This window comes from Portunus trituberculatus, chromosome 21 (assembly GCF_017591435.1).
Source record: "Portunus trituberculatus isolate SZX2019 chromosome 21, ASM1759143v1, whole genome shotgun sequence".
Taxonomy (NCBI): domain Eukaryota; kingdom Metazoa; phylum Arthropoda; class Malacostraca; order Decapoda; family Portunidae; genus Portunus; species Portunus trituberculatus.
Window position 1 is genome coordinate 5,064,375 of NC_059275.1, and position 20,000 is coordinate 5,084,374.

The 20,000-nt window shown below is 42.4% G+C and overlaps 1 protein-coding gene and 1 non-coding gene across 2 annotated transcripts in view; both read right to left on the bottom strand.

Annotated features, from left to right (window-relative positions):
* The window catches only part of LOC123506924, a 283,593-nt gene that overhangs the window by 50,476 nt on the left and 213,117 nt on the right, over nt 1-20,000 (bottom strand).
* Nucleotides 6,370-6,443, bottom strand: Trnav-uac. Its single transcript has one exon. It is a non-coding gene; the product is annotated as a tRNA-Val (tRNA).

Here is a 20,000-nt window from a genome sequence, read left to right on the forward strand (position 1 = left end):
TCATTGCTATTACTATCATTATTATTTTCATTATAGTAGTAGCAGTAATAGTAGCAGCATTAAATGAAGAAAAAGAAGAAGAAGAAGAAGAAAAATGATTAAAAAAAGAAAGGAAAAAGTAATAATAGAAGTAGCAGTAATATAAGTAATAACCACAAAAGCATCAACAGTAATAGTGGCAGCGGCAGTATTATCATTATTATTATTACAAGTAGTAGTAGTAGTAGTAGTAGTAGTAGTAGTAGTAGTAGACTTGACCCCATGACATACATAACAGTACATCATCTCAAAACTTCCTCATTCCTCAGAAGGGTGGGAAAGGAGAGGGGGTGGGGGGGGGAAGGGGGTCAGAGAAAGAGAGAGAGAGAGAGAGAGAGAGAGAGAGAGAGAGAGAGAGAGAGAGAGAGAGGAGGGGAGAGGAAGGGGAAAGGATGGGAAGGTAATGGAGGGGTCAGTCAGTCATTCACTTTCTCTCAGAGTAGATACTGCGCTCTCTCTCTCTCTCTCTCTCTCTCTCTCTCTCTCTCACTGGGTTATGTCCCTTTCTCGTCTCTCTCTCATCAACGTGTCCATAAAAAGACAACAAAAAGGTTTGGTGACTCGCATGAAATACATCACGTCTCTTCTCATTGTACAGGGAGGAAGGGATGGAGGAGGGAGGGAGTTTAGGGCACGTCTGGGTAGAAAGAACCACACCCAGTACAGTTATTTAATTTCTCTCTCTCTCTCTCTCTCTCTCTCTCTCTCTCTCTTGAGGATAGTGGTGCTGGTGGTGGTGGCAGTGGTAGTGGTAGTAGCAATAGTGCATAAGTGTTAATGCTGTTGTTAATGATGCTATAAAGTTGTCAGTATTACAGTAGTAGTAGTAGTAGTAGTAGTAGTAGTAGTAGTAGTAGTAGTAGTAGTAGTGACGGTAAAAGAAGCTGTACAATTAGTAGTAAAAAAATGAAATAACGATTAAGATGCTTGTGTGTGTGTGTGTGTGTGTGTGTGTGTGTGTGTGTGTGTGTGTGTGTGTGTGTGTGTGTGTGTGTGTGTGTGTGTGTGTAAGTTCTCTCACCCAACCATTAAAATCCACGGGTAATTAACTGAATTGGTGATAAAAACCAAATAATGACAACAATCACGCAGGACCTTGAGACGAGTCGTGACGCGGCGCCATTGTACACATCTCATGACGGACCATTCCCCCTCACACCCTTCATTCTTTCCCCCCCCCCTTCCCCTTCTCCCTTTCCTGTCCCTTCCCCGGCCGCCTTATCCCCATTAACCTTCCCCCATCAACCCTCCCTCTCAACCTTTTCCCATTGTTTTCCCATTTCTCGGTTTTTCTTTGTCCTTTCATTCTTCGCCATGTCTTTGTTCTCTTATTCTCTTCTTTTCTTATATCTTCTTATCACTTTTCCTTTAGTCTCTAGTAACTCTCTTTTCCTCTTGTCTTTTTCCTTATTCCATTTTCTTTACTTCCTCTCCTCTTTATTCGTTCTCCTTTTCCATCTTTTTCTATTCATCTTTTCATTTTTTTCTATTCTTGCAAAATCTGTTCTTTATTCTACATTTTTGTTATCTTTATTTTGATTTGGTTTCTTTCCCTATTCTCTCTCTCTCTCTCTCTCTCTCTCTCTCTCTCTCTCTCTCTCTCTCTCTCTTCTTTCCTTCCTATCCCTCCTCTCCTTTCTCTTCTTCCCTTACGTCTTCCCTTTCAAAACTGAGGAACTACATGAAAGATAAAATTGATAAAACCGTGCAGCCCCCTAAACTTCTCTCTCTCTCTCTCTCTCTCTCTCTCTCATTCCTACCACCACGCTTCCAGCTCAGTAATATCCTTCAATTCTTTCTTCATTTCTCTGTGTTCATCTTCCTTCCTTCCTTTGCTCTCCCACACACGCTCCTTGCCTCACTCACTCCCTGCACTCCTCACTCTCTCATCACTCCAAGCCTGCCTCCTCCCACTGTGTGATTATATGTAATTCACTTTGGCTCATTATATTTCGGATGAGAAACGTAGCGAGAGCAGCTGATTATTATTACAAATTATCGTGATTACTTAAGCTGTTCCCTGCCTTGAATCTCTCGCAGCTGTAACGTGTGGTCTATGTACGAGGTTCCTGTAATTTGAGTCTTCGTTGTAGGATTTGCACGTTTTCTTTTTTCCGTGCAGTGTTGCTTTCTAAATTCAACTGGTTTTATTTGCCTTTTTTTATGCCATTTTCTTGGATTTTAATTCTAAAGGAGAGACGATTAGCAGCTCTTTTGACTTTCATGAATTAGTTTTTTTTTTTTTTTTTTTTTTGCTCTTGGTTCTTCCTCCTTCGTGGATAAATAAACGGTTTTCTTTTCCTTGATACCTCATAGGAATTTTTTTGTTTTATTTTCTCTTCCTTTTGTATTTTTTTTCCTGTATGGAGTAGCTTTCTAACCTTAACTGGTGTGTCTATTTATCTTTCAGCAGTATTTGTTTTTTCTTTTTTCATTCATGTGGGTGATAAATAAGTCCTTTTTACTTTCCTGAGTTTCTTGTTATTTCTACTGAGTTTTCCTCCCTTGTAAATATTAAAATAAACTGTTTCCATTTCCTTAATACCTCATACCAACTTTCTTTTATTTTTCTCCTTTTTGTAACTTTCATATCTTACCGAACAAAAAAAAAAAACAAAAAACAAAAACAAATACGTCAAATATGGAAAAATTAATAAATATAAGACAAATAAAAACATACATTAAGAAGAAAGATAGACGAATTTAACTACGAATAATAAAGAAAATAAATGAAGCAAAAGAAAGAGAAATTACAGGAAGCATTACAAAACTTTACTAAACACAATCTCGTCCTCTTTCGCAACAGACGCAGCAACACACGATAGAGGAGAAGGGCAAGAAGGACACAGGCAGCCGCTACACACGATACGGAAGCAGAGAGAGAAGGATAAGGAAGTCAATTCTTTCACTACCATTCATTCACATATCTTGTTACAGCCACTATCGATATAATACTGGGCAGAAATTGAAATATTTATCATTTTATTCCTGTTCTTTCTAATTATAGATAACAAATATCACCTATACCTAGAGAGTGTTGAGAATGGTAACAGAACAGCAATAAGGTTAAACACACACACACACACACACACACACACACACACACACACACACACACACACTACACAGATGAACTACGTAATTGAATAAATGCATCAGTTAGTGAGTTAACAAGATACAGTTTAATAAAGTGTATAAATGAATAATTAAGTCGATAAATATGTAAATAATCATACGCAGTAGTGGTGTAAATGTGTGTGTGTGTGTGTGTGTGTGTGTGTGTGTGTGTGTGTGTGTGTGTGTGTGTGTGTGTGTGTGTGTGTTTGAGATTGCCTTCAGCTTACCCGGAAAAGAAGACGAACTGATTATTTCTTTTTCTCTCTCTCTCTTTTTTTCTTTCTTTTATTGATCCCCCACCCTGACATTACTACTAATTATAATAAGCAAAATAACACCACACACTTCTTTTATTTTTTCCCTTTATTTTTTCACCTATCACTGATATCACCACTAATTGTAATGAATAAAATTAAACCAAACACTTGTATAATGCTTTTCCCTTCGTTATTTTCTGCCTCCCACTAATTATAATACAGAAATAAAACCAGACACACGCCTGGTTTTTCCTTCCTTTTTTCTTTTAAACTTTCACTCTGACATTACCACAACTAATAACATTAATAATAACAAACATAAATAATATCACTCACACACACAAAAAAAAAAGCCAAGGAAGAATTAACTGAAGCTCAAACAACGCACTTATTTAAATACCATAACACAAGTATCATAAATTCCCAGCATTCAAATACTACATTAAGTCTTCACCCCTTCAGTACTGGGACACATTTTTACTTTGAGATCTGAGTACCAATAGACAATTTCCTTGATATTAAGAAAGCTCTATGGAGGTCAGAAGATTAATGCCACAGTCTTCACTACTTCAATCTCCCCCATGAGTTTCTGAAGCTGTAGAAAATCACCGAATAGTAAGCAGAATGAATATGGAAACGCGTCATGGTACTGAAGGGGTTAAGCACTCAAGCACGGGAGGAACAAACGTTTCCTAAGTACTAAAGATAACTGATCCTAAAAACGTTTCTCCTCTCGTCTCGCAAACCAAAGGACGCGCAGGTGAGCCGCTAATTAACTCAGATTAGCGGAGAGAATACAAGTGAGGAGGAAAAAGAAGGAAGTGAGAATGAATGAAGGTAATGGTGATATTTCAAGGGCTTCGTCAGTAGTCTCTCTCTCTCTCTCTCTCTCTGAAATTGTATACATCTCTCTCTGAAATTGTATATATATTTCTTCATATGTGATTGATTGGTGACGCAACGACGTGAGGAAAGAGAGAGAGAGAGAGAGAGAGAGAGAGAGAGAGAGAGAGAGAGAGAGAGAGAGAGAGAGAGAGAGAGAGAGAAAGAGAGAGAGAGAGAAAGAGAGAGAGAGAGAATTATAGACTTACAGAATGAGACACACACACACACACACACACACACACACACACACACACACACACCTTCCATCTCCTTTGGATCACATAACACCCAAGCTTTCACTATTTCACAAGGCGACTTTTCCCCCGCGGCGACACAAACGCGGAAGGGAAAAGTGAGAAAAAAAAAAAAAAACATCAACGAAACACGAAATACTATACACGGCTTTTGTGCAGAGACCAGAGAGAGAGAGAGAGAGAGAGAGAGAGAGAGAGAGAGAGAGAGAGAGAGAGAGAGAGAGAGAGAGAGAGAGAGAGAGAGAGAGAGAGAGAGAGAGAGAGAGAGAGAGAGAGAGAGAGAGAGAGAGGAAATAATGAATAAAGTCAGGGTAAAAAAGGAAAAAACTGGGGAAATTAGAAGTTATAGAAGAAAAAAGGAAAAAATAAATGGAAAAAGATAGAAAGCAGGAAAATTTGGTGTTTATAGGATGAAGTAAAGAGAGAAAAATGAGAAAAAGAAAAGGAGGTGAGTGAGAAAGGAAAATCCGAGGAAAAAGAAAAAAATGAGGAAGAAAGAAAAAGAGAAAACCAAGGAAAAAAATAAAGAAAGATAGAGAGATATAAGGGAAAGATAATAAACGGGAAGAGAAACAAAGGAAACAGATGGAAAAATAAAAGGGCAAAAAAGGAGAGAAAGAGATGAGAAAGGAAAAAAATAAACAGAAAAAGTCGCAAAGAAAATAGATAAATAGAAGGAAAAAGAGAAACAAAGAAAGAAACACAAAAATAGAAACCGAAAAATAAAATATAAAACGAACCCGGAAGAGAAAAAATAAAAACGAAGAAAAATATATAAAGTCCATTAAATTTTCCCAAAAAGCATAAAAGGCCAATTTTGTGTGAGTTTGTTATTTAGGAGTTCAAAGATCATAACACGAGGAAGTCTCTCTCTCTCTCTCTCTCTCTCTCTCTCTCTCTCTCTCTCTCTCTCTCTCTCTCTCTCAGGAAAGAAAATGGAAAAACGTATGAAACTGACATGTCGATTTCCAAGGTCACGTTTTCATTAGCCTCTTTCTTGTCTTTCTTTTCTCTTCTTCCTTTTCCTTCTCCTTCTCCTCCTTCTCCTCTTCTATTTTCTTTCCTTTTTTTCGCCTCCTTTCTTTCTATTTCCTATCTTATTCCTCTTCTATTTTTTTTTCTTCTTCCTACTCCTCTGCCTTTTTCTCTTCTTTCAATATCTCCTCCTCCTCCTCCTCCTTCTCCTCCTTCACTTTCTCGTCACCCTCCTCCTCCTCCTCCTCCTCCACCTGTTTCCTTCTTCTGTCACTTCCTCATTTCTTCCACCTCTTTCTTTTACTCCCTTCAATACTGCTTCCCCTCCACCGTCCCTTTCTCCTCCTCCACCTCCTGCTCGTCCTCCTCTTACACTTTTTAATTTCTTCTACTACCACCACCACCACCTTCTTCTAATGCTGATTCTTTTTACCATCAGGAGAGAAAGTTTGACGAGCGAGAAAACAGCAATAAGATGACAAAAAATTGGAGGAAAGAAAGAACCTGGCTTGCACCTTCATCAGCGCCACAATAATACAGGTGGTCTCGTTGCTCACCTGATGATCCGGTGCACGTGTTGACAGGTACAGAAGGACGTGAGGGTGTGTGTGTGTGTGTGTGTGTTTCACTGTTTGATCTGCTGCAGTCTCTGATGAGACAGCCAGACGTTACCCTACGGAACGAGCTCAGAGCTCATTATTTCCGATCTTCGGATAGGCCTGAGACCAGGCACACACCACACACCGGGACAACAAGGTCACAACTCCTCGATTTACATCCCGTACCTACTCACTGCTAGGTGAACAGGGGCTACACGTGAAAGGAGAAACACCCAAATATCTCCACCCGGCCGGGGAATCGAACCCCGGTCCTCTGGCTTGTAAAGCCAGCGCTCTAACCACTGAGCTACCGGGCCGTGTGTGTGTGTGTGTGTGTGTGTGTGTGTGTGTGTGAAACACCAGCGCCGCACCTTAATTTTCAAACGGCTCTAGTTGAAGTGCCACGGATTATTAAGGGTGTTTCTGTAATTCTGGTGACACGTTAACAAGTTTTCTGCATTATTAACAAGAAAAATACTCTTTAAAACTCAGCTAACCGTCTCTGTGGTCTTTGAAAATGGGAAGGGGTTCTGAATATGGCGCGGAGTGTTCTGTCTTATGTTATCTGGTGTGTAGGGAGTAGCTGGGCGGTCTGTTAGTGGTGAGAATTGAATGGTGTTGATGTGGAGTATACCTAGAGTGGTGTGGAAAGTTCAAAGGTGGTGATATTGTAATTATGTGAAGGCTAGAAGGTATTGTGTGTAAAACTATCAGGTGTAGAAAATATCAGAGTGTCCCTTAGGTGCTGGAGTCTGTGCGGTGTTGATGTCAAGTGTCTGGAATGGTGTACAGTTCAAAGGTGCTGTAAACTGACCATTGGCAATATAAAATGCTTTGTGTTACACTGCAGATCATTCATTGGTGTATATAAATTCGTGGTGCAGATTGAAGCTTTGAACAGTGTCATATTGTGGTGATACAGAGTGCTTACTGCGACACAAAGGCCACTGAGATAGCACAGACTAACTTTCTTTGAGCTAAATCATCCATGGGAAAGATTTTGAGGTGCTAATGGGTCCTGTGGACTGTTTACACGTGCTGGGGTGTGTGTGGTGGTGTTGAGTGGTGCTGACTGAGCCATAAATGGTGTATAGGTGCGGGTGACAGCATGGTGATGTTACGGAGAGGTTAGAGAGTTCATATTAACTACAACCTGACTCCCAGCAGTGAAAGTGAGCCTGTATCTGCCACGTGATGTGAGGTGTCACTTTCATACGTGCGGTAAATAGAGGGTACATTCCTGTCGATTTCACATGCAGGCAAACCAACCTATTGTATTATTGTATTCTGTCTGCTGCGTGTATTGTTGTTTGATGTCCCGGTTCATGGTTATTTCAAAGCCTCACGCAGGTTGTCATTAGCGTCGCGTGCAGCCCTGGGAGGTGCAGGCAACGCGGCTCAGTGACGGGGAGTGAGAGAGAAAGCAGTTAAAAAGCCGAATGGTAATAAGCGCCTGTATCATGAAAATACCGATAGATACACACGTACACACATACCTGCTTTCATACCCATAAAGGCAACATACAAAATATAGTATAGATAGATGAAGGAAAGAACAGATAAACAGACAGACAGACGCAGGTAAATTGGTAGAGGTAGACAGTTACACATAAAACGTATACATAAATGATTCAAAAAATGGTCAGACAGACAAATGGTAATTAATAAAAGAAAGAAAAGAATTACAAAGAAAAAAGAAAGATGGAAAAATAAACAGAGAGGTAAAACATATCAATAAATAGAAAAGAAACAGATGCATACAAATAGATAGACGAATAAAACACCTACCACACTTTACACACCACACAAAACATACACAACACACAAAAAAAAAAAAAAAAAACCAACTCGAAACACAACCACAAGAAACACACACACACACACACACACACACACACACACACACACACACACACACACACACACACACACACACACACACATGAACACAATAAACATGACTAACATAGAACAAACCAATACACATCACATACTAACCAAACCAGATGTAACTCACTAACCCAACACAACCAAACCTAACCTTGAAACACCTCACAATGCCCACAGTGAGACAACATCCAGTGAACCCCAAGGCGTTATTTAGTGTATGTGAGGATCATAAACTGTCACACTGTCATAAATTTCAAGGCCCACGATGTTACAGAAGCTTCAGAGGGCCAGATGGTGTCATAATAGTGCCTGAAGGTGTCATATACCTCCCCAGGGCGTCATATACATTCTAGAGGTGTCATAAGGGGGAGTGGAGTGACTGGAGTTGTCCCAGTGTTTGGTGTGAATGACGACACTCACACAAGAATAACATGTGGCTTTTCGTGTGTGTGTGTGTGTGTGTGTGTGTGTGTGTGTGTGTGTGTGTGTGTGTGTGTGTGTGTGTGTGTGTGTGTGTGTGTGTGTTTACCTGTAAGTCTATTTATATATCATTCTTTTACGTCTGTCAATCTACTTGTTTATCTACTCTTTGTATATCTATCTATCTGTTTATCAATCCATCTGTCTGTATGTCAATTAAATACTTGTATGTATATCAATTTGTCTCTCCATCTTTCTATCAATCTATTTACATACATATCTATTCATCTACCTTTATACCTTCCAGCCCACGTGAAAACCAATATAAAACTTTGCTGTCCATCTACTCCCTTATCTAAATCCCTCCACATCTATCAAACAATCTATTCAATTAAACACACACACACACACACACACACACACACACACACACACACACACGATTTTCTTGCTGCCTGCCACTCCTACAACAAGCATATCCGCGTTCTGCCCTCCTACGAGTACCTATCCCTCTAGGCGGCCTCTCACAGTCTCACAGCTCGGCCATTTATTAGAGCTGAAAACAGTAAGGAAATAAAGGAGACAACCACCTCACGAGTGTGGTTACCTGTCGTTATTGCTCCGTGCCATGATAATTAACTTTTTTTCACCACTACTACTTCACGTGATTCTCAGCTAACGGGACATTGATGCTGAGGAGGAGGAGGAGGAGGAGGAGGAGGAGGAGGAGGAGGAGGAGGAGGAGGAGAGGGCATGGGTAGGAGGAGGAGGGCTAACCAGGGCTATATTCCCCCTCCTTGACCTCTCTCTCTCTCTCTCTCTCTCTCTCTCTCTCTCTCTCTCTCTCTCTCTCTCTCTCTCTCTCTCTCTCTCTCTCTCTCTCTCCTCTCCCTTCCCCTCTCATCCACGCTTCTACTCCGGCCAGGTCACGATTCACGGCACACAACTGCTTGACCTCACACACATGCTCTTCGTGAGGCGCGGCAAGGTGGACAGGTGTGCTCTGCGACAGGTGTGTGGGGCGCTGGGAAGACTGTAAGGTGCAGGTGATCGTGTGTTGGCTACAGTGCCCGTGAAAGTGTAGATTGAGTACTGTACGTTAACTCCACCTCTCTTTCTCTTTCTCTCTCTAAAGGGGAGGTCAAAAGGTTAGCCTCCACCTTTCTCTCTCTCTCTCTCTCTCTCTCTCTCTCTCTCTCTCTCTCTCTCTCTCTCTCTCTCACACAGTGCTACCGAAAAAGGAAAAATCTAACGCTGACTTTCTCTTTAATTACCTTTTGAAATTTCAGTGGCTATCTGGCGTACTCACACACACACACACACACACACACACACACACACACACACACACACACACACACACACACACACACACACACACACGTACACATATAAGCACGTACACACTTCATGACTCAACTTCATTCAATGCTTGCCGAGAGGGGGAGAGGAGGAGGAAGAGGAGGAGGAGGAGGAGGAGGAGGAGGAGGAGGAAAAGAAGAAGAGAAAAACTTGAAGCCAGAAGATTAAGAAAAACAAGGCAATGAATGCACGAGAGAGAGAGAGAGAGAGAGAGAGAGAGAGAGAGAGAGAGAGAGAGAGAGAGAGAGAGAGAGAGAGAGGTGGATTAGCATCATCTACACGCATGAACGCCCACGCAATGTCTATCCCCTCCTCCTCCTCCTCTCCCTCTCTCTCTCTCTCTCTCTCTCTCTCTCTCTCTCTCCCCCCGCATAATGCTTTCATAATACTCAAGAGGTGAAGGAAAAATGTTATCCCGTAAAAGAGGTCGAGTGGTGCAAGTGAGGCGTTAAAGTCACTTGTATGAAATGTTAATGACAGGTGAGATAACAGTAGTAGCGGTAATAGTAATAATAATAATAATAATAATAATAATAATAATAATAATGATAATAAAGATAAGAGTAGAAGTATTTGGGGTAGCGGAAGTGGTGGTGATAGAGGTGGAGGTGGTGGTAGTAGTAGTTGTAGTAATAGTAGTAGAAGTAGAAGTAGTAGTAGATGTGGTAGTACTAGTAGTAGTAGTAGTAGTAGTAGTAGTAGTAACGAAATAAATCTTGTAGTCTCTCTCTCTCTCTCTCTCTCTCTCTCTCTCTCTCTCTCTCTCTCTCTCTCTCTCTCTCTCTCTCTCTTTCCGTCAAGTGGCACTGAGAATGGGCCTGTGTGTGTGTGTGTGTGTGTGTGTGTGTGTGTGTGTGTGTGTGTGTGTGTGTGTGTGTGTGTGTGTGTGTGTGTGTGTGTGTGTGTGTGTGTGTGTGTCATGTCACGGAAGGGAGATAAGAACCAACTGAGAAAAGAGAGAGGAAGAAAAGGAAAGGAAGGGAGGGTGGGAGGGAGAAGGGGAGCTAGGGAGAGAGGAGAAGAGGAGGGAGGGATGGAGATAACTGTATACCCCCACGAATATCTGGAAGAACATTACATGAGAGAGAGAGAGAGAGAGAGAGAGAGAGAGAGAGAGAGAGAGAGAGAGAGAGAGAGAGAGAGAGAGAGAGAGAGAGAGAGAGAGAGAGAGAGAGAGAGAGAGAGAGAGAGAAGTCAGCCCTCACCTTTTACCTCCGAAAACCTACCCAAATTTCCCCACTATTCTCCCCTCACCTTCTATTGTCTATCTCACATTTCCCCTTCCCTTCCTTTCCCTTCTCTTCTCCTTTACACTTTCCGATTCATTTTCTTATCCTTATCTTTTCCTCTCATCTTTCACCCTTAAAACTCTCGTACCATATGGTCCCTTCTTTCTCCCTTTTCCTCCCCTCTCTCTTGTACTTAACCTATTCCCCTCTCTCATTTATTTCCTCTTTATCTCTTGTTCGTCCATTGCAAATTATCTCTTAAATTATTCTCATGTTTTTTTTTCTCATTTTTATGTCTTTTAAATTGTCTTTATTTCTTATTTGTCATTTACTTATCCTATTCATTCCTTTTCTTTACCTTAAAATTCTCTCTTATATTTCTATCTTTTATTCTATTCATCCTTATAACTCTCATTTCTTCATATTCCCTGTTTCTTTTCTCTCATTTACCTCTTATTCCCTTTCTATAATCATTATTAATAGTCTACCTTTCTAATTTTCTCTCTTCCATATAATTTCAAAACACCAAAGACTCTCCAATGATACTCCTTGCATCTTCCTCTTATAATACCTACACATGTTCTCATTTTCTATCTCACTATGCATTCTGTACCTATTAATCGATCTATCTAACTATTTATGTATCTACCATCCTTTCTACCTACTTACGGAGCTGAATACCTATTTTTTTTCACATAACACTCTCATCCTCTCACTACATTCTTTACTACTTACCTTCTACCTTGCTAAGTATCTATCTGTACCTATTTACCTCTTTACCTAATGCTGTCATTCTCTTCTTACTTAAATATATATCAAGCTAAGTATCTATTCGTGTCTATTTATCCTTTTATTTTACCATTTTTTTTTCATCTCTCTCTCTCTCTCTCTCTCTCTCTCTCTCTCTCTCTCTCTATGTGTGTGTGTGTTCAAACTGTCACGACCATTCATGTCCTCCTTGCCCCTTGTCTCACCCCGCCCAGTGTGTGCCCTTTCCCCGCCCTTTCTCCCGTAGCAGCAGTGTGGAGAGGATAATTGCGCCGCCCATCACGAGAACTCACGCCGCCCTTGCCGCCAAGCCATAAAAACCCGTGTTGTGAAAGGATAATGTAACACGCTTAGCTGCGAAGGTGGTGGTGGTGGTGGTGGTTGCCCTTAACTGTGTGTGTGTGTGTGTGTGTGTGTCACCATGGTGGCGCCTGTGTGTGAGAGAGAGAGAGAGAGAGAGAGAGAGAGAGAGAGAGAGAGAGAGAGAGAGAGAGAGAGAGAGAGAGAGAGAGAGAGAGAGAGAGAGAGAGAGAGAGAGAGAGAGAGAGAGAGAGAGAGAGAGAGAGAGAGAGAGAGAGAGAGAGAGAGAGAGAGAGAGAGAGAGAGAGAGAGAGAGAGAGAGATTCATCACCTCTTTCGCTTGCAAAAGCAACTTCAGTTCAGAAGTTCAGAGAAGAAATGAAGAAAGAAAGAGTGAGAAAGAAAAAAAATAATTGAGCAAGTGAGCGTGAGTGAATGATGAGAGAGAGAGAGAGAGAGAGAGAGAGAGAGAGAGAGAGAGAGAGAGAGAGAGAGAGAGAGAGAGAGAGAGAGAGAGAGAGTGTATACGTAGTAATTGTATGTTTACTTATGAAAAATGATCGATTTATCTTTCTTGTTATTATTATCATTATTATTATTATTATTATTATTATTATTGTTATTATTATTATTATTATTTGTCATTATCTTAATTTTATTGTCATTGTTTTTATTATTATTGACAATTGGGATTTATTGTTATTTTATCTACTAATGGGGAGAGAGAGAGAGAGAGAGAGAGAGAGAGAGAGAGAGAGAGAGAGAGAGAGAGAGAGAGAGAGAGAGAGAGAGAGTGTGAGTGAGTGAGTGTGTGAGTGATTGAGTGAGTGAGAGAGACTGACTGAATGAGTGAGTGAGTGAGTGGGGAGGAAGTGCGTTCGTGAGGTAGTGATCCATCCTTTCACCGTCTGTATGAGAGTTCCTGGTCGATGTCACTTGAGATATCCGCTGCTTGGAGGAGGAGGAGGAGGAGGAAGAAGAGGAGAAGGAGGAGGCACAAGAGCTGGAGAAGAGGGAAGAGAGAGAGAGAGAGAGAGAGAGAGAGAGAGAGAGAGAGAGAGAGAGAGAGAGAGAGAGAGAGAGAGAGAGAGAGAGAGAGAGAGAGAGGGAGAATACAAATATAGTGTGGACAGATTGGAGAGCAGTGAGGCATAACGTTAAGAGAAGAAGAAATAGCAGGAGGAGGAGGAGGAGGAGGAGGAGGAGGAGGAGGAGGAGGAGGAGGTAGAGAGGGAGAAGCATCGGAAGAAGAGGAAAGGGAAATGAATGCAAGAAGAATGAAGGGGCTGGATTATGTTGCAATGTACTCAGCCGCCAGTCACCGCCAGGCCACCCACCAGCTGCCCGCCCTCTCACGTGCCACACTCACAGACGCACCTCCCGCAGCGCCCACCCGCCTGTCTGCTCGTCGGGCTCGCCTTCACTTCACGCGCGTGCACTGACCCATAGCCGCGTGTGAGTGAGTGTGAGTGTACTGCTCGTATCAACACCTGCATTACTACTGGTACTCTTACTACGTGTGTGTCTATGTACATGTCTCTTATCGTTATAATTACAACTGTTTTTAATTTTTTTGTGATATTGGTATAACTGTCTCTTTTTACTGTCTACTACTACTACTACAACTACTACTACTACTATTACTACTTTTACTACTATTACTACTCGTGTTACTACTATCACTACTACTACAACTGCTCCAAAGTTAATTTTTCGTCATCTTCATAACAAAAATAACAAGTGAAACGATCTCTCTCTCTCTCTCTCTCTCTCTCTCTCTCTCTCAACACATCACCATCACTATCACTCACCACAGCAATGACAAGTAAAGCCGCATTTTTCCCTTTCCTTCCTCCTCTCCCTTCGCCACTCGCATCATGTTACTAAGCAAGAGTAAAGTGGAAAGCATGAGAAAAAAAAGGAAAATAACCCAGGGAGGAGCAACGACGACATTATTATAAACTTTCATCGAGAACCAGGAAGGAAAAATGAAGAGTAGGAGGAGCAGCAAGTGTGGAAAAGAAATAGATTGTGGAATGATGAAAAGAAAAAAAAATAGGAAAACGAGAAGTAAATTTGTGAAAAACATTCCTTTCCTTGGTTGTATAAAGATGAAAAGGGAAAAATGAAAAAAAAAAATGTAAGGAAAATTAAAAAATAGCACTTGGTTTCTAGACTGAGGAGAAATGAAAAGAGGAAGAGAGAAATGAAAAGAAACTGGAGCAGAACTTTCCTTTTCTAGATTGTGGAATGATGATGAAGAAAAAAGAGAAAAAAATGAAAATAGAAGAAAACACTGCATCCCTAGAGTACAGAACGACGAAGAAAAGAAGAAAAGAAAAAAGAAAAATAGAGAAAAAAACAAGAAAATTGAACTAAACATTCTCTTCCTTTCGAAATATGTAACTCACACACACCTAACCCCCTTCCCCCCTAACACACACACGGAGTCTTGACATTTACACTTTTCTCTACAACCTCCGTTACCTGTGTGATTTAGAGTTCTAGGTAAGCATATATCATTGTTCCTTTCACTATAACAGAGTCCACTGCCCTATTGCCCATCGGGACTGACTCTCATTCTCAGCCTTTTTTTTTTCTGAGTGTCTGAGGCAAGGCGTTTCTCCTTCGATTTTGCATAATGTAGACTAGTTCTAGAAGAGGAAGAGGAGGAGGAGGAGGAGGAGGAAGAAAAGAATAGTGATGACATGGAGAAGAATATTGATGAGGAAAAGTGAAGGAGGAGGCATAGAAGGACGGGAAGAAAAGGAGGATGGGGAAGATGACGAAGTGGAAGAAGAGGAGGAAGGAAGGTGGGGCAAGAGAAAGAGGAGAACCGCCCTGAGCTTCACTACCTAATAAAGGCAGCGAGAGGAGTTTTGGTGTGGTCATCTCAACTCATCCTTGTCAGCTTGAATTTTGCTTCCTCTTAATCTCTCTCTCTCTCTCTCTCTCTCTCTCTCGGCAGGTTTGATTTTTTGCTATCTATGACAGTTATACAAGAGGAGGAGGAGGAGGAGGAGGAGGAGGAGGAGGAGGAGGAGGAGGAGGAGGAGGAGGAGGAGGAGGAGGAGGAGGAGGAGGAGGAGGAGGACGACGACGACGACGAGGAGGAGACAGTAGCATAAACAAGTCAACATATCTCTTATCTCTCTCGTCTCTCCTGCTTTACAATGCCATCTCTCTGTTAAACATTTACAAACACTTCCAAAACAGTCTTGCATGGTACGTAATACTTTCTTGCTACCTGACTAACCTGAGTAACCCTAAGTAACTTTTTATACGAAGCAACCAGATGTAATTCGCAACTTTACCACCACTTAAACATGGCCCCAGCACGTCAACCCTTCTTGGAATAAAAATGAAGAGGATTTACCTGACTGCACTAGACAGGTGAGGTGGTATATGTAAGGTAAATCATGCTGCACTCTCACCAAAGCAACTGCAGCGTGAGGGAATCGAAACCTGCAACCTTTCAGTCCAGCAACTCACCACGATACCAGGCGAGGAAGAGAGAGAAAGAGAGAGAGAGAAAAAAAAAAAAAAGAACACGAGCGCAAGAACAGCAAGAAACAGTGGAGATCAAGTCATGACCATAAGAGGAAGCAAACAAACAAAGAGTCGAGGCAGCAACAGACACACCTACCAAGCCAGACCAGGTGAGGGAGCGCACAGGTGTGTTGGGCGGCCAGCGAGCGACAAAGACAGGTAACTAAGGTTCACTCTCGTCCCTCCTGCAGGTTTTACAACGGTGGTGCGGGGTTCTACAACGGTGATGATGGTGGTGATGGTGGTGATGGTGGTGATGGGTGAGGTTTTCCAAGTGAGGAGGAAATTCTGCAGTAGAAGTGGTGCTGGTGGTGGTGATGATGGTGTTGGTGGTGCTATAGGGATAAGAAAGGGTTTTGCATAAGTATGAGTGACAAGACAGGTTTTACAGTAGAGGTGAAGGAAGATATTTAATTTGTACAGGTATGAAAGGATAATGATTGGAGTTATACAGTGATAAAGGATTAGAAGCTAGAAAAAAAGATTAAATTCTACAGTAAAGTGATTTGTAAGTCTAGACAGGAAGAAAATAAAGTCAGGGAGAATTTTACAGTGGTAGTGATAATTCGGATGTTCAGAGGGTGAAAAGAGACCCTTGCAAAGATGTAAGAGGAGATAGCAAGGTTTCTATGGTAAAGAGGAGGGATTTGCATGGATGTAGATAGTGGTAAGTAGGTGGTGGTGATGCTGGTGAGGAGATTATACCCAAAATGGAGAGGGATAGAGGAAAACAGGAGGAATTTATAGTGTGGAAGACGTGGATAATAGGTGATGGTGGAAGTGGGGAGGGCGAATAAAAAGAAAGGTTTCAGTGATAGCAGTGGGAGGAGATAGTGGTGATAGTGGTGATGGTGGTGATGGTGAACCTGGGGGGAGGAAGTGGGGAAGGGAGACTCGAACTGGTAAAATGGAGAAGTCATCCGGGGTACTGCGGGGTGACTGACCTGACGGGGCGAGGCTGCAGCAGTACCTCGACTCAACGGACACGCGTGACCTACCCTGCATCGGCTCGCCCCTCTCCTACTCCCACTCCGCCACCTGCCGCTCCGCCCCGCCCAGCCCAGCCCCGACAAGCCCCGACCTGCCCCGCCCCACGCCACCCAGCAGAGCCAGCTGGTGCCACGCAACGCCCCACACGCCATCTGGCACTCGCAAATCTCCACGTCACATGCTAAATAGTGTGGTTGTGTCCTTAGGGTGTTCAGGTCAGGCTTCTCTTGCTCTCCCTGGAGCAAAGAATCGTTTATCATTACGTCTCTCTCTCTCTCTCTCTCTCTCTCTCTCAGAAGGAAAGTGGTGATGAGGTGCCTTGGTTTCTTTCCCCTCAGCACCACCACCACCACCACCACCACGTAATTACTCCGTCCCTTCACCTCATCCACCACCAGCACCACCACCATCACCACCACCACGACACGTCCTCACCAATCCAACAAGCTGTCTGCCGCACTGCCACTCCCTCCCTCACCACCACCACTACGCTATCACTACGCCACCGCCGCACCACACCTGCCTAACCACACCACCACAACAACACCAAGCTTTGTTCACGCACACGCACACACACATAGTACATCACCATCATTACCAAACACCACCACGAGTTACCTGTATATAATCTGTGTCTTACTGTAATGTGTACCTTGATGATTTAGAACCTGAGTTTGCCGGATGTGACAGGTACACCCCGCTACCGTACCTGGCTGTACTAGGGGTGGGTGGGTCGGTGAAGGGCGGAGGGGGAGGGTAAGTAGAAGGTGGAGCATGACGCAATGGGGCGCAATGGAGACTGGAAGCTACCGTGAGTACAAGCGAGTGAGTGAGTGGGTGGGTGGTGGGTGGATGTGTGGGTGGGTGGGTTGGTGACTGGCGCTGTGATTGGGTGACTGCAAAAAAAAGAAAAGAAAAAGGGAACGAAATGTGAAAGTGATTGAATGAGTGTTTCAATGAGTGAATTAAAAGGGTTGCATGGAGTCTAAATGGCTGGGATGAACATTAAAGGGTTGAACAAAGGAGTGAGAGGAGGAATAATGGAATAATCACGAGAGGTTTAAAAGTGAGTGAGTGAATGAGTACAGGGTGTGTAGGACAAAACATTTAATTCCCTGTTGACTCTCCCACTCCCTCTCCTCCCTCCCTCCTCTTCCTCCTGCCGCTTGGGTCCTCTGCCTCCCGCTCACTGCACTCTTTCCGGCGCCTCGCTCCTCACGCTCTTCTTCTTTTGTCTTCCTCGCCAAATCCTCGACTTCCTCTCGTGTTAAGGAAGCGATTACCTGGCGATTCCCGCTCACTGAACAACGGCACCTAGATCTCTCACCTCCTCCTCCTCCTCCTGCTGCGCCTCCTCCTCCTCCTCCTCCTCCTCCTGCTGCCTCCTCCTCCTCCTCCTCCTCATGTTGTTAATTTGATTTATTACATTTTCACCTCCTTTCTCTTCTCTGTTTCTTTTCTTGATTGTTTCATATCATGTATCTTCCTTCTTTTCTTTTCTTCCCCTCTTTCTCCTTCTGCTCCTCTTGTATTTATTGATATATTTTATTTTTATCTCCTTTCTCTTCGTTTTCCCCTGTTCTCTTCTTGGTTATCCTTTATCATGTATCTATCTTCCTCATCTCCTCCTCCTCCTCTTCTTGGTTCCGATATACTACATTTTCTCTTCCTTTCTCTTCCTTGTTTTCCTCCTGCTCTTGTTCTTGCATCTCTCTTATCACATATCTCCTCTACGTTCTTTTCCTTCTCCTCCTCCTCCTCCTCCTCCTCTTCTTCTTGTTGCTATTGATTTACGTACTCTATTTTTTTTGTCTCCTTTCTCTTCCCTCTGTTTTTTTCTTCTTATTTCTCTTAATTTTTCCTACTTGTCTTTCTCTTCTTCATTGTACTTTTACTCCACCTTTCCTTTCTCCTCCTGTCTTTATTTTTCCCCACCTGTCTTTATTTTTCTGTTTTCCTCCCGCATTTATTCCAACTCTTTGCAACACTTCATATTCGCCGTTCCTCTCTTCTTTCTTTTCCCGGTTTTGCTTTTACTATTATTTTCATTTCTCCGTTATTTTTTTCCCCTCTTTCAAGTACCTCTTTAATATTCCTCACGTGTTCTCACTCCGCGGGGGAGGAAAGAGAGAGAGAGAGAGAGAAAGAGAGAGAGGTAAAGGGAGGGAGAGGGAGGGAGAGAGGAAATAGTTTATAAAGTCAGTTAGAAAGTCAGTGCGTGGGAACGAGAGAGGCGACCTTCTGTAAGTGGTGTGTGGGAAGCCAGGTCACACCACCACACCACCCTAACACCACGGTCACAAGCACGGTAAGTCTCTTCATTCCCTCTATATAACAATGCTGGAGAGCGAGAAGTTAGTATTAGTAAGACCACAGCATAGTGTTTCTGCCTCCTCTGTTGTTTATAAGCGAAATTTGAGCTGTATCTTGGTCCTATTGTTTTTGAGTATTGCGACATCGGAGAGGATGAAAGCAGATGAATTGGAAGAGAGAACGGAACACGCCACACAAAACGCCATGACAAATTCCTAAACTAACACGACAGAACATATTTGAACAAGCGCTGCAACACACTACTTTAACAATAACACAATGAAACACACCCACGCAAGCACAATGGAAGGCACCACCATAAACACAACACAACACACGCAGGATTATGTCACAAGAACCATACAACAGAACACACACAAAAGGTACCAAGAACACGTAACAGATATGAGAAAGTGACGCAATTGACGTAGGTAGCTGAAATAAAGGTACTAATACAAACGGTACGCACCTCACTACAGTACCATAGATCCACCACAACATAATAGGTATTTTTTTTTTATGTAAGACGGAGAACTATTAAGAGCAAAAAAAAAAAAAAAAAAAATTAATATCAGAAAAAAGAGCCCACTTGAATTATAGTCTCCATAAAAGCTTAAAAAGAGTTAGTCAAAATTCAGGGATACAACGAACACAACACACACACAAACAACAATGCAACACTAAACAAGTACCAATGAATAAATAAAAACGAAACACAGGAGACAAAAACCAGACAACAAAAGGAGAAACAAGTAAGACAACAAGGCGAGAAAACAACAACAAAAAACGAAGAACAGCAGTAGCAACAACAACACCAGCAGGAGGAGCAGGAGGAGGAGGAGGAGGAGGAGAAGGAAGAGCAATGATGGTATACAGTTAGTCACATACCACGAGGCAGCATCGACTACCAGACATAGTGAGAGAGAACAACAACTGAATATAAAACCACGAACCAATTAAAGAGAATGTGACACGAGAACCAAAGATAACTTACTAACCCTATTGATCTTTGCCCCCCAAACGTGACCTAACCTAACCTAACGTGACCTAACG